At 36.4% G+C, this 12364-nt stretch overlaps 1 pseudogene; it reads right to left on the bottom strand.

Moving 5' to 3' along the window:
- Nucleotides 1-924: 924 nt before the first annotated feature.
- Nucleotides 925-1476, bottom strand: LOC113328299 (annotated as a pseudogene).
- Between the last annotated feature and the right edge of the window lie 10888 nt (nt 1477-12364).

Genomic DNA, 12364 nt, shown 5'->3' with positions numbered 1-12364 from the left:
AAAGGGGTCAAATTGGATGTCACTGGAAAGCCCTCGAAAAACCCTACAACTTTGCAGAAGGACTCAAAAGCTAATCCGGACCATACGTAGTCTAAACACTTAAATTAAGGAATCTGGCACAATCCCAATCCCATGATCCTAACCCGGTCCGACCCACTGAATCGGCCCACTAACCCCAAATGGGTCGAGCCACTAACCCGTTTAACTGCTGACTCACTATCTGGGTCTGACTCGATCATCATCCTCTCCAACAGCTGAAAACATTCCAAGTGTTGACACTAAACTCAGCTCATCGGGACATATCTAGGGTTTCTAAACTACAGTCCATAACTCCAACTTCAGTAAACTATGGCTCACTTGAATCACGAAATAACCCTCTATAACTTTTACTTTCTGAATATTTTCCATATCTAACTCTAACTTATCTTCCCAAGCTCATACATATTAACAATCGTGACTGTTTACACACAGATTCAGCTGCGACGGGTGTTTTTCTATCAATGATATCTAACTCGCTTCTCAACTGAAATGAACAAACTTTATATCTACATAAACTACACATAATGGTGTACAATTTCCGTTAATGCAGATACGTCTAGTTAAATCATTAAGGTACCTAAACAAGTGTATACATATTGGACAGGGAAACATCAATTTCACATAAAATCATGATTTCATCATCAGTAACATAATTGTTTCTATGTTATTTTCAAATCTAACAACTAGCCAAATCACTAAATACATACTAGAATGAATATAGTAGGTTACCTTAAACGTTTCATGTAGCTTTCACAATCATCATCACCATGAATAATTAATCAACCTTCTCATCAAGAACACTATAGTAGTTTTCTTCTTCATCATTCCATTTCAATCAACCTACCCTCTACCTTGCGCTACTGACTTATTCTTATACTTCTAACCTCAGAAACACTCTTCCAACAATACTTCATCAGCAGCCTTGCCTTCTTTTAGCCTTTCTTGCTCATCCCTCCGCATTGCCTTGTTCTTATCTTCTTCACCCTTCTTTCTGTTAGGCGGATTCTTCACTATGAAAGCTGTGATCTTGTCCCTTATGTCAACATCAGAAACAAAACCACAGGCAGCAAATTTCAGTTGGATCATCTTGGTTTTGGAGATGATAATCTCAGTCTCAGGGTTCCCACATCCATAACACTTGACAAACTTCTTGATGAAGTTGTCAAGCAAACCAGCAAGCTTAGCAGTGTCATGGGAACCGTTCACAATAGCAACTCCAGTTTTTTGATCAAATTTGGACTGTGCAACGAGCTCATAACCAAAAATTTTGGTGGTGTATGACGCAGGCCTGTCCAATGCTTTTGCTATGCCAAACATGTTTACCACATTAGTCCTTATGCCATTTCCACGACCTTCAATCTTCTATAACATCCTTGATATCTTGTACCTGTAAAACACATTATCTTTGTTACCAGCACCTATGTTCTGCAACGCCATCCTTCAAATATGAATAGAGTGTGTGATATTAGTGAGAACAATAATAAGCTTCTTTTGTGATTTCTTCTTCGTTCGGACATAGAGGCTTGGAACTGAACGCCCTCTACTTTGTGAGACAGGTTTGTCTTCCTACAAGAATAACAATTGTCAATACTCAGTAAGGTAATTGGAGAAGTAAAATATAGTCACAAGCACATTCTAGAAGTACATTTTGTCATATAGGTATAAAATCACAAAAAACTATACAAAAGATACCCACCCAAAGATCGGCGTAACAATTCAAAAAAAGGGTTTAATCAAAACAATAGTGAAAACATCAATAAGCACAAGGAACGCATTTGCTTGAGCATTGTGGATGCATTTATTTCTAAATATTTTGGCGTGAGACCCGGACCTAATACTTCTTTTTCTGTTTTCCTTACCTACGATTTCCAGCATAAATTTCACATTTTCACTATTTCACAAAACAATGTTGCTATAGTGTATAAAACACAAAGTAATATGGAGATATATACAAAAAAGATAGCAGCAGTCAGTTTTGATATTTCGTAACAACTTTCATATATTTCAACGGGAAACTATTAGATTCAATCAATACTTAGAGAACGATATTGGTAAACATGATCCATAAGAACGATATTTCAATGGGAAACTGTTAGATTCAATCAATACTTAGAGAACGATATTGGAAAAGATAGCAGCAGTCAGTACTGGTACTTAGTATATAAGAACAAATATTTCAGCATATTCCAGATGACGAAATTGATGATGTCACAAAGTCACGAGTAAAGTATGGAAGTTGTGTGAAGTGAAAGGACACATGCGAGAAGACCAAGCATAAGCGTGCGAAAACATCGCACATCAGATCCGAAAATAGAGGCTTTATTAGCTGTCCTTCACTATGTAAACTCCTATATATAGGACCAACTACCATTGTATTAAGGGAGAGATCTTTTTGGAGAGTTGAGATAGAACTTTAGGAGAGAGAAAGTTATTTGCTCTCCAGATTAGGGTTTTATCTTCTTTCTTTGTATTGATTTCTAAACTTAATAAAATTCTTATAAGTGTTTTTCATCATGATTTCATAGTTTTGTTTATAGATTATTCAAGGGGTGTAGTTGTGTGATTTCCTGCAACAACATTTTGGCGCTAGAATACAGCTCGGGGAAGAGATTACACCTTCTTGTGAAAGTTTTAAACGGATTCTTCAAAATTTCTTATATTCTTGTGTTTTGTGAAAGATTTTTGATTGTTTTCGCTGGATTTCGATTTACAAAACAAATAAGTTCATAAATTTGTTCTTGCGCATTTGCCGATTTCGAATCTATAGAGTGATCCTAAGGATTATAAGTTTTCTTCTGAGTACAAACATGGCAGATCTGAAAAAAGATTTTCTTAAGAAGTATTTGGAAAAATTATTCATATTTCAGGAATAAGTTAATCAAGGTTGTCTATAGATAAAAGGGGAATATATTGATGCGAAAAACAAAGCAAACAACCATGTGTATGCAACAGGAAACGAGTAAATCCACGAAAGTGATAAACACCATCGGGGCAATAAATGGAAGCAGACGTCTACAATGTAATATTATAACAAAATTAGATGTGGATGTCACAGATTTTCATGCAGGACTTAGAGGTCAGATCCACAAGCGTGATTATGAAGGAAGGAATACCTCAAATGTCGAGAAGATGTCTCCCTTGCACGAATGGAAAGAAACAGAAGATCATGTTCGAAGCGAAGATATACCACAAAAAAGCTGGGGGAGAACGGATCATTGGTAGTAACCATACCTGGGCGAAGGATGGAGAAGGATAAAGATGTGAAAGAGTCAGAAGAATGGGCAGTTGAATGATTTTAATGCGGTAAATAAGAGTTCGTTGCTCGGACTTGTAAAGATTTAAAAACATAAAAATATATACAAACGTTTGTCACAGGATCAAGAGACACTAGGACTCAGGATTCCACCATAATCATTCACATAATCAATATATTTATTCCCAAAACAATTATAGCTCACATAAAAATAGGGACTCTAATTCTTGCCAAGGTAGAATTTTAGAAGATTAATTGTAAATCGAAAGCATGGCATATCAAAAGTACTAAGACCAAGCATAAACCATAAAAATAAATGACAATCAATTAAGAAAAATCATAAAACTATTTATAAAAAGTGCAAGAAGTCATAAAAGAATTAAATAAATTATTATATGCGTGAAATATGGCTTCTTCCATCATCCCGGTGTTGGGGTTTAGCTAATCATAATAATCATATTCTCAAAATATATTTGATGCTCAAAGTATGATTAAAAGAGTTAAAAATTATAAAACATTGTTTCTGAGACTCACAGAAGGCGTCCAGAGAAGAACGACAAAAGATAACTGCAGCTAACTGCGACACTTCGCTGATGCTGTTGACGCTGCTGAAAATAAGTCTGCCCTGGAGAGTCGTTCTTCGTGTTCTTGAAGCTTTTTAATGGCAGCAGCAGCAGCAGGTGAACATTGTTGTTTTTCCTTCTTCTTCGCTCCTCCTGGCTCTGGCTCGACCCCAAACTCTTGATAAACTTCTATAAGACTCGAACAACTCTTTTTATACCATCCAGGGCCACCAAATCTTCCCTTTATTCTCTCTCAAAGTCACGGCTTTTTCTTTTCCTTTTTTTTTTCTGTTTTGTTACGCGTTAACATAGAGTTCCAGTGTTTGAAAACTCTTTCCAGAGATAGCAGCATATAATCCTATCCGTTAATAGACTTTCCCAGATATCACGTAATCTCCTAAACCCACAAAAGAATCCCGAGTATTTTGCGTCTCTGTTTCGTGAACTTGAGATAAAATCTCTTTCTCTTAACTCAACCAAGCCAAGCACTTCTCCTACACGATCAAACCAAGCCCAAACCAACTTGGTCCGATGAAAATCCAAGAGGAAATCTCGTCCAAAATCATTCAGAGAAATTCATGCAGACGTGAACCAGTTTCCCGCCAAAATCGATTATTTGAACGTGAAGAAGGGTGTCCCCTTAACCAGACTGGGAGTCCCTTTAGCATATGCCTAGAAATGGGTTACCCCTTATCCAAAGCGAGAGTACGGATAGCAAATGTCCTCCGTGGTGCATTTAACAACTTTTCGAGCCAATTTCGCTCCAAAAGCTTATTTTTCCAAAAACACCTACAAATAAATAAAATACCATAATAAGTACAAAAATGGGTACTAACAATATATACAATTGGGCTATATTAGACACATAAATGCGTCTATCAGCCGACATCTTGTTTTATCGCATATTCAAGGACATGGGATATAACGATGCGGACTTAAGGCCGTCTACATACAACATCCATGGTTTCAATAAGGCAATAACAAAGCCAAAAGGGGAGGTAATTATAAATATGCCACTAGGAGAAATAGAAATGTAGGTAACATTGTGTGTAGTAAATGCGGAGTCACCATACAATATGTTCTTGGGAAGATCATGGTTGCATGGTATAAAAGGAAAGGCATCAACCTTACATCAATGCACACGTTTCCCGATGTTAAGCGGAATATGAGAAATTGCATGTGACACATAAAGAGAAAAATCCTGTAACCAGCTAGATGTTAAGAACTATGAAGGAATAGCAAAAAAGAGAAAAGATAGATGGAGAAAGGCGAAGCAATTAAAGAAAGAAGAAGAACTCAGGGTATACATGGTGCGAGCGAAAGAAGACTGAGGAATACCAAGCGAAATCCCAGATGAAGAAGGAGCACCAGCGAAAGAGATCAAAGAGCCATCCCCGCTAGGTGAACCAAAGGTGAACTTTATTACAGCTGAGCCAACTAAAGAGATTAACATAGGAACTGAAAAGGAGCCCAATATGATAAGGATAGGAGCTGGAATTGGGGCAGAAGAAGAAGAAAAAACAATTTAACTTCTGAAAGAATATAGCGATGTCTTCGCATGGGACATGGATGAAATGCCAGGTATAGATCTTGATGTTGCATGTCACAGGTTAGATGTCAGGAAGGATGTACGTCCATTCAAGCAGAAAATAAGGAAAATATAAACCACATATCACCTGCAAATATAAGCTGAGTTGCAAAAGATGCTAGACGCAGGAATAATCCGACCAGCAAAATATCCAGAGTGGATAGAAAACATGGTGGTGGTGCCAAAAAAGAACAATGGGATAAGAATCTGCATCGATTTCAGCGACTTGAACAAAGCATGTCCAAAATATAGTTTTCCTCTACCAGATATACCATAGCTGGTAGAAGTTGCATCAGGAAATGACAGAATATCACTAATGGACGGATATAAAGGCTACAATCAAATCCCATTGGCAGAAGAAGATCAGGAACACACGGCTTTTTTCGCACCAAGAGGATTATACTGCTACACCAGAATGCCTTTTGGTTTAAAAAATGCAGGTGCTACATATCAAAGGATGGCGGAAAAAATATTCGAAAAGTGGATCCACAAAACCTTAGAAGTGTACGTGGACGACATGCTAGTGAAGAGCAAGAAGGCTGAAGATCATGTTGACCATCTGAAAGAAATATTCGAGCAAATGCGGAAATTCAAAATGAAGATCAATCCAGCGAAACGCATTTTTGGAGTGGCGTCAGGAAAATTCCTAGGATATATCGTATCAAAGGAATGAATACAGGTAGATCCGGAGAAGGTGTAAGTATTTCGCAACATGCCAACACCAGCAAAATTAAAAGATGTGCAGAAGTTAAATGGATTATTAGCTTCATTGGGACGATTTATCTCGCGCTCATCAGAAAAATGCAAGAATTTTTTCAACATTCTAAAGAAGGGAGCCAAATTCGAATGCACGTCTGAATGTGAGAAGGCGCTACAAAGTATGAAATATTACTTAAGGAATGTGTCTATTTTGCAGAAAGCTGAACCAGGGGAGGAATTATTATTATACTTGGCTTCGACACCGCGTGCATTAACTGTCGTACTACTTCACTTAGATAGAGGAGTTGAAAAACCAATTTATTACATCAGCAAAGCCTACAATGCAGCAGAGAAACATTATGCGAATATCTAAAATCTCATCCTTGCACTGGTGTACGCAGCTCAAAAGCTACACACGTACTTTCATGCTCATAAGATCAGAGTTCTTACAAAAGTACCAATTGACTCTATGATGAAGAATTCGAAAAGATCTGGAAGAATAAAAAGATGGAATGCACAAGTATGAAGGAGATATTAGTCGATGGATTTGTAAATGGATAAGGAAATGGTAAAGGGATAGTGATTATCATACTATTAAGAGTGAGAATGGCATATTCATTCATGCTGGAATTCGCAACCACCAATAGCGAAACAAAGTATGAAGGAGTAATACATGCGTTGCAATTGGCAGTGGAAATGGAACTAGATGACGTTAGAATAACTAGTGACTCACAGTTGGTGATCTGCCAAATATTGGGAATATATAGCAGGAATGAACCATCATTACAGAAGTACAAGCTACTCGCAGAAGAGTTATCAGCAAAAATAAAGAATACAGAATGGAGACACATTTGCAGGAAATCCCACAACTAGCGCGAGCTTCATAATATCAAAGAGAGGTCTCGTATATTGATTTTCTGAATGCATGATCCGAGGTGGAGAATTGTTGGAAGCTAGATTACAGGACACGGTTTTGTGTGAGAGTCCAAATTTTGTGGAACTTCAAAACCGTGTGTAAGCTATGTCGGTGGCTTTTGTGTTTATCATAACACAAAATCGGTGAATAATTCCTAACTTGTAGGAATTCTTTTAGTCGGCCAATAATTCCTAGTTTGTAGGGAACTCAAGACCTAGCTAACTAGTATAAATACCCTATTAGATAGAGTTAAAAAATCACACCAACAATTCTTCTTTCTCTCTTAGGGTTTATATGTTTTCTCCTAAACGATAATATATCAATCTCTTATTTTTCCCGATGATTCAACCTCGTTAAATTCTCGTCTCTTTTCTTTACTAGTTTGTGTTCTTTCAATATTTAGAGTACCATTGAAGCGTTGCAAATCGCTTCCGCAGGGTTTTAGCGCAACACATTCTTGTTTGTTGTTATCCTCATAAACCCAACCTTAAGCACGCATATTCAATGATTTGATAAACCACTCCATAAAAGGTCCTGATTTCCTTTTAGTATGTTAAGTAACCTAAGTATGTAGAGGCTCTTTATCATTCAATGTTGGATGTGCATGGTAAAGCCTTTCCGATCTTTTTTAATTTTTTTTAATGTTTTCTTGCGAACCTTTAATTTTTCTGCAAGCATCACCCCAAGTCATCTTTGCAAAAGAAGAGTGAATATATAATTTCTGATATTCACTTTAACAACTTTCAAATTAATTCTTCAAGGGTGTGTCCTTCTTCTATTTATCTGTGTCTGTTAGAAGTTCCTTCAATTTTCCAAGTGCTTGATCTTTTTCTATACATGTGAAAAGCGGGGGTCTAACAACCTCACCCAATATTTCGATTAGCAATCTGTATGTACTAGCTCCAACATACTTTTACAAGACAGTTAGACTCAATCAATAGAAAAATATATCGAGGAGTTAATATCTCTCTCTTAATTTGATGTTACTCAAGGAAATAGAAATCTGCGAGTCTTTATCAAATACAAGGATAATAAACTTGGATCGTACCAAATACCAATATCCAAGGATCAATCAATTTCCTATTCTACAACCAAAGGCTGGATTTCACAATTTATCGATACAAACGCACAACCTGTGATATTTCAATTATATAACAAAATATAATGCGGAATAGAAATAACACAGACACCAGAAGTTTTGTTAACGAGGAAACCGTAAATGCAGAAAACCCCGGGACCTAGTCCAGATTGAACACCACACTCTATTAAGCCGCTACAGACACTAGCCTACTATAAACTAACTTCGGTTTGAACTGTAGTTGAACCCTAATCAATCTCACACTGATTCAAGGTACAGTTGCGCTCCTTACGTCTCAGATTCCAACAGGATACTACACACTTGATTCCCTTAGATAATCTCACCCACAACCAAGAGTTGCTACGACCGAAATTCGAAGACTTTAATAAACAAATCTGTATCATACAGAAAAGTCTACAAAGATAGATAAATTTGTCTCCCACAGATAAACCTAAAAGTTTTATTTTCTCTTTTGATAAAAATCAAGGTGAACAAGAAACAATTGATAAACCATACTTATATTCCCGAAGAACAGCCTAGTATTATCAATCACCTCACAATAATCTAAATCGTATGGTAGCGAAACTAGATATTGCGGAATCACAAACGATGAGACGAAGATGTTTGTGATTTCTTTTTATCTTTCCCTATCGGAGATATAATCTCAAGTCAATTATTCCAATTGAACTCGTACGATAGAAAATGGCAAGATCAGATCGCTCAACTACAAGAGAAGTAGTTTCGTCTGGCTTCACAATCCCAATGAAGTCTTCAAGTCGTTAATCGACATGGTCTCGAGAAGAAACCTACGATTAAAGGAGAATCGACTCTAGCAAACTAACTAGTATCACACATGAGGTGTGGGGATTAGTTTTGCACAGTTGCTAGACGTCTCCTTATGTAGTTTTCAAACCAGGGTTAGCAATCTAGGTTACCTTAGTAACAAAGCATTCAATAATCACCGTTAGATGAAAAACCTGATTTATCCAAGCTAATATATTTCAAATGTTAGATCGAAACTTAGCTTGTCACACAGAAATGAAATGTATTCATTTAGGTTTGAGTAACCGTACCTAAACGTGTACATTGGTTGGTTTCCAAATGGTTGATCAATGGTTATCCATATGAGTACTTTCATATCAACCGTATTCATCTTTCTCATAACTAGTTCAAATGACTCATAAGAACTAGTTCAAGAGTTGTTCAATTGCTTAGGTCTTTATATATAGACACAATTAAAACAAAATCGGTTTGACTCATTTGAATCAATTCATGAACAATATACCCACGCTTTGCAAAGCTTGCATTCCTTTATTGTTTTAAGTCCATGAACTACCGATTTGAGAAACAACCAGATTTTGAGTTGGTTTTAGTTTCCAAACTCAGCAGACTTTTTCGGGTGAAAAAGTTCCGCCAGTACGCGTACGGGTACACGTACCTAAGGTGACTTGTTTTTGAGTTCGTAAACTTCAAATCCAGCAGAATTTCACGGACGTGAACTTCCGTCAGTATGTGTATGGGTATGCATACCCAACTTATCTCCTTAACCAATATCGCATGCATACATATGCACGCACGCACTTGGTTTCTGGTACATGGATTTATACACAAATGTGCGAACAAACTAAATGCTTACATCCATAGGTGGTTAAACGTTCTCAACTCTACATTTCAATCATTGAAACATTCTTCTATAATGTTATAATAGTCGTTAGACATAAAGAATCGACTATCGTCATCAAAGTTATTTTCAAGATTGAAACGTCATCATGACTTTCGTCACGGGTAAAGATGAAGATGGTTAAAGCAAAGCTTACCAATACGTATTCCGAGAAAAATATAGGCGAGTAAACTCGGCTCGAAATAGAAAATATGTATGTATGAAAACTACCATACTTATACGACTGTTGTCTCAAGAGTAGGAGATAGAGTAGATATACTTTTGAGTGACAAGATGAGTTCAAGTCTCCACATACCTTTTAGTCGGATGAAGTTCCACCAGTTCCTTGAGTAGTTCTTCGTCTTTGCAAGATAATCGTCATGGAATCTGGATCTCAACTATTCCTAACTATCTTGGACCGAGACTTAGTGATAAGTATACTAGAAATCAAGACATATAGTTTTGATCACTAATATTGAGAATCATGCTTGATATAACAACGCATGCGAGTTCGACTGAGCAGTGCTCTAACAATCTCCCTCTTTGTCAATTTTAGTGACAAAACTATCAATACATATGGATTACAAAATAAATAAAACTTTGTAGCTTCTTGTCCACATGCTTGATCTCCTTAGCGCTTCAACGTTACTCGAAAACTTCGTCTTTTTCGAGTACTCCCATGATTCCAAAGGTTGTAAGTTCAGCATCATAGTTGTTGAAGTTCCGTAGCCATAACAATGAGAAAACAAAAGCTCTCGATCATTGTTATACAGTGTCATAGTATTATTACACAACATTAAAGTTCTCATATCACAACTTCGACAACAATACTATGGTGATATGTATCACTCCCCCTTAGTCAATACTTTGTCTTAACACGAAAACCCTCCCCCTTACATAATGATCTGAAAACCATATGTATTTGTAGTGTGAACTACATATTAATTCTCCCCCTTTTTGTTAATAAAATTGGCAAAGGTACTAAAACGGGATCCTAATGAAAATTTTCATGGAGACACTTCAAGACCAAATAAAAGTACATACCAACTTGTTTAGATGCAATCATAAAGCCGAAGCTAAATGCATTCATCACGGAGTTTATAAATATACAAGATAACTCCTCAAATATTCCACAGCTGCACTCCCCACAAAGATATGGAAATTAAGCGCAAGTTCAAAAGAACTCTCCCCCATTTGATGTCATTCCCTAGAGAACAACAAGAGCGACCTTACTTTTACAAGAAAAAAAGGATTTTATTGGACACCAAAAACCATAAAAAATGATTTTCTATATCCAAAAAACTCAATTCAACTAATCACAAGAGAACCCATGATTAATTTAATCGGAATACACAACAAAATAACCACAAACGAATCTATGATTAATCTAGTTGGAAATGCTCGACATAAGAGAACTTACGGAGATACAACTAAGTTCACCGTAAAACAATGATTAACTCAATCGTCTTATGCTCAACACAAGAAAAACTTACCGAGCATTGCAGTATACACATAAAATATGGATCAGGGAATGATCAATACTGCGGCATATACAATGATTCATTCTATTTCCCATCAGTATTTGCACAATGACGTACAATAGACATAATCTTTACGAACCTATCTTCCATCAATAATTGACATAATAGACTTAACTTTTGTTTGTCAAAAGTTCATTCCTTCTTTTATCAACACATGTATATCGACATATAAAGGAGATAACTTTCAACATCATATGGGACAATAATAGTTCTCGGACGGAAACACATATATCCCATAACATATTGCAATATATAAAACCATAAGGATTAATACTGCAAAAATCATCTTCCAAAACAATTTTTATAATTTAAATAAATAAACCTAAAAAGTAAAGATGAAAAAACTATGGACATAGCTATGTGTACTCACAATAATGTCTATTCCAAACTCTAATTATTCTTCCTAAAACATAAGAGAAAAATTCTCATAAGAAGACTTTCTAGACAATGATATCTTTGAGAAATCCTGCATCATTCCCGAACTCCTCGTCGTCAACAGCCATTGGAACATAAGGTTCGTTGAGGAAGGAGTCAATACCAACAAACCGTCTTGGCTGAAGATGTCGAACCAGGGCCTTCTGAATTTCCTTCCAAAGATCTTAGCACATAAGCCTTTATTTGTCGAATCTTCTTTCTTGTCTCTTTCAACTCATCAAGAACATCAGAGAATTTCTGAGAGTTAGAAGGAATTGCCCTTGGCTTCCTCATATTCCTTCTTTTTCTTTTCAAGGATGGAGACACAAGAGATTTTTCTTTTTCCTTGGTGATTGATGAATTAACAATCATATTGATATCTTTACCATCTAAAGACATGGTGCTTGGAGTTCCCATGGTATGGTTTTGTGAGAGGAATTCACAATTAAACTTCAATAAGCAGTCTTAAGATATAAAGAGTATCAGAGACGGAAAAAGGAATGTAGGGATTTTAAACCTTTAAACAGGTTTGTATACGCCCAATTCACAACCCTATAAAGAGCAGAATTATCGATAATAACCCTCTTCTTTTGGCAAATTGGTCCCTTCCAAA

Source organism: Papaver somniferum, unplaced genomic scaffold, assembly GCF_003573695.1.
Source record: "Papaver somniferum cultivar HN1 unplaced genomic scaffold, ASM357369v1 unplaced-scaffold_107, whole genome shotgun sequence".
Lineage (NCBI taxonomy): Eukaryota > Viridiplantae > Streptophyta > Magnoliopsida > Ranunculales > Papaveraceae > Papaver > Papaver somniferum.
Note: the sequence above shows the minus strand (reverse complement) of the source record. Positions and strands in the feature narration are given on the sequence as shown.